General features: G+C 46.3%; 1 protein-coding gene and 1 long non-coding RNA gene across 5 annotated transcripts in view; one reads left to right on the forward strand and one right to left on the reverse strand.

Moving 5' to 3' along the window:
• The window catches only part of snap25a (synaptosome associated protein 25a), a 59,142-nt gene extending 56,825 nt beyond the window's left edge, over positions 1-2,317 (reverse strand). For 3 of the 4 annotated variants that reach the window (XR_007570848.1, XR_007570847.1, XM_050058887.1), the window contains exon 1: positions 2,151-2,315. The gene's annotated coding sequence lies outside the window, so the exon portion shown is untranslated. Of the gene's footprint in view, positions 1-2,150 lie in introns of all 4 variants that reach the window. The other variant, XM_050058888.1, reaches the window with a different exon arrangement.
• The window catches only part of LOC126399102 (uncharacterized), a 422,917-nt gene that overhangs the window by 351,708 nt on the left and 67,589 nt on the right, over positions 1-3,620 (forward strand). The gene's annotated exons all lie outside the window — the stretch shown is intronic.

Raw genomic sequence — 3,620 nt, forward strand, 5'->3', positions numbered from 1 at the left:
TCAGTGGATGTGATGGTGTCGTGAGTCACCATTTATCCACAGAGCAGCAGCCCCCTTCACACTGTGTGCAGTATAGGCCTGACACCCCTCCCCCCCCCCACCACCACCCCCTCCCTGTTTCTGTCTCTCTCCCTCTCCGCAGTCCAAACAGTGCAAGCCGCATAACGCGACATGGTATAGCGGTCATGGCAACTGGAGCATCCTTGGGGACTGTGCTGTGCTTTCTATACACTGTAGGCTATAATATGCCATTGTCATGAATACACAGCTGTCAGTGCCTGAACCCTGCAGGCTATTCTGCCTTTACAAATGAACTGTCTGCTTCTGACTTAACAATAAAATCTGTTATTTACAACAACAACAACAACAACAACAACAACAAAAAACACTAAAGGAATGCAAGGACATATGTTGGCTGCTGGTAAATGTAATCTCTATGTCACAGTGATGTGGCAAACAATCAATTAACCCTCCAGTGACAGCATCTGTCATCAGTCAGCCTACCGCCACGTGTGCTAATAGGAAATAATACCAGGTGCGCCACAGATCAGCAGGACTTCTATAGGCTATCTAATCTGCCGCATCGTCAAACCTCAGGACAACCAACAATCATCTCTACTCCTGCATCACGAGGCTCGAGTAGGCTACCTTTCACAGCAGTCTGTTCGTGACAGGCAGCACAGGGGCGTCAACACAGAACCCAGACATCGACTGATTCTCACTAAAACGTCCATACCTGCAGAAATCGACCCAGTCTCTATTGGGAGAACGACCAGCATGACTAATCAAATTTCATTATTTTGATTTGGAATTTGAAAAACATAACACAGCATATGAGTCGCAGGTGGGCGTAGGGAAAACCCCGTACCCTAACCTGATCTTGCATGCCTCTGAAACAGATAATAGGTCTGATTTGGAAGCAACATTCTTATAGCTTTATTTATTCTGTGCATGTACAGTAATATTCTACGTTATAAAAGCAGCACTCCAAACGGGTAGCCTACGCACTTGGGCATGTAGGTACCAAATTAGTACCCGGGCATTTTTCGCCATGCATGATTGATTGACAGACAGCGCACGCGGGGCTCATTGACAGTGCGTCTCCTGGATGAATGGGTACTGGGGGTGTGGGGGTGGGTATCATAGTGCGGGTTTCTCCGCGGTCCTCCCCGGCGCTCTTCTTTCCCCATTACCCGCCTGAAAACCCCCCACTATCCGCCCCCGGCAACACCAACTGGATATTTTCGAGCTCCCTCCATGCCTCCGTCACGAAAAGGTACCGCGGATTTGTGATGCAAAGACACTGCGTTAAAGAAATAAATGAAAGGAAGCGACGCATTCATGGGGCTGGATCATGCCTCACCCCCTCCTCCCTCCTGTTTATATCGGCTACCCTCCTCCCACAGACTTCACCATGGCGCAGTTTACTATAACATGGCATTCTCTTCATCAGACCACAAACACCGCAATCAGCCTGACTCCTCTGTTCAAATCAGCAGGGGTGCTGTATTTTTTCTCTGGCTGACATGAGCGTGGCAGATGCCGCTGCTGTTCACGATTCACCATCTTGCTGCGACATCAGCAGTCTACCTGCTGCGTCTCTCAGCTCCGACGCGAGAGATGAGGTTCGCAGTCAGCCACGACACTGATTTTGAAGAAAACAATCCCTTCTAAAATGGCCGGGGAGAAATGCTCGGCTCATACACAATGCAGCATCGACCTGCTGAGACATTCATTTCACCTCCTCGGTGTGTTTTCCTTCTGTGGCGCTATCCAAGGTGCTGAAACACAGAAAACGCCCACACTGAATATACGCATTATAGCGCACCGCATCCATCCTCTCAGCAACCCACTGCGCGCATCAGATTTATCACTCGGGAGGTCACGCATTGCCTTCCTCGCCTTCTCCCCTTCCTTCTCTCCGTCCTTCACCTCCAAACCAACAAATTATCTGCTATATTCCCACACCAGATGAAACCTAAACGTAGCCTAAAGCACGTTTGCATCTAAATCATTCAGGCTGGGAGAAAGCTAAAATCCAACGCTTTCATTTTACGAATAACCAACATCTGCGGCTTCCCTGCACAAAATCCAACCAGCTTTAGAAAAAGAAATGTTAAAAACCGAGTAGAAAATGTCTCCAGTCTTACCTGAGCCTGTTGTCGGTGCCCCGCAGTCAGTATGGCAGGAAATGTCTGCGTATATCAACAGCTAAGCGTTAACAGCCTCTCTCTCTCTGTATATATGACCGGGATGCTGCAAAGGCACTGCGCGTCGGCTGATTCCTCCTCGCTTCTTCTTCAATGGGGGGAAAGCAGTGCAGCTCTCGTCAAAGATGGCGGACACTTTTGACGTCAGCAGCAGCTTTTAATAGATATCTGTCAGAGAAGGAGAGAGAGAGGGAGACAGACTTCAAAAAGTCATTGTTAGAATGGTAAGCTGCACGTGCAGCAGCTGAATATTCCAGATGTTTTGATGCTGTTGTACGTTTCATATCCAGCCACAGATATGCTACATACAGATTCAATAACCCATGGATGATTCGTGATTGCATCAGATCGTATATATTAGCCTACTACAGACCCACTAGTTAATTCATTGTTATCCTGCTATGAGTCATCTGATTCACAAAACTTCACAGGATATTTCTTTGAGCTTTTGCAACCTAATAGATGTTATTTCATCATGGCACCAGAATAAAATGTGGCCATATGTCAGAAACACAAGCCTTGCACTGTCACCATTTACTGAGTTTTTTACTCTTCAGTAGACTATATATGGGATTTTAACCTCAGACCCCTCAGTACCCTTGTGGGGTAATTGATTTCCAGTAGTTTGATTAGTTGAAAGTAGAAAATGTCCCCTCATGGACTTCATAAAAAAGTGGACATAGCCAGCATGATGTCACCTGTTGGTTTGTGAGCTCCTGTTCTGAAGCCTCAAATTCAGCATTTTGGCCATTACCATATTGGATTTTTGGAGCCAGAAGTGAGTATGTTTGGAAGAGGCGGTGGAGCTAACCCTAAGGCTAGCTGCTAGCTTGGATAGCATGGTGAATTTACAGCCATGGTTAACTGCGATAATGCTAATGCCAGTTTTTGCCTGCCACAAACAGGCTTAAAACCATTCAAACAAAATGTAGCCTACTCTTATAAGAGTAGCATGTCTCTTTTAAGAGACAGGGCAGAGTGTGTATGTGTGCGAGTCGTGTGTGCATGGCGTGAGCAGTCAGGCGAGGGTGGTACGAATGACGCTGTGGCTCAGAAGTAGAGCAGGTCGCCCACTTATTGGAAGATCGACTGCATTTTTTCATCTGCGTAATATTGCGAAAATTAGGCCTATCCTGACCCAAAAAGATGCAGAAAAATTGGTCCACGCTAACTCTATTATCAGGTAGCTCTAATAAGTCTTTAAAAACTCTCCAGCTAATTCTGAATGCAGCAGCACGTGTACTAACAGGAACTAAGAAACGAGATCATATTTCTCCTGTTTTAGCTTCTCTGCACTGGCTCCCTGTAAAATCCAGAATTGAATTTAAAATCCTACTGTTAACTTATAAAGCTCTAAATGGTCAGGCTCCATCATATCTTAGAGAGCTCATAGTGCCATATTATCCCACC

Source organism: Epinephelus moara, chromosome 12, assembly GCF_006386435.1.
Source record: "Epinephelus moara isolate mb chromosome 12, YSFRI_EMoa_1.0, whole genome shotgun sequence".
Taxonomy (NCBI): Eukaryota; Metazoa; Chordata; class Actinopteri; order Perciformes; family Serranidae; genus Epinephelus; species Epinephelus moara.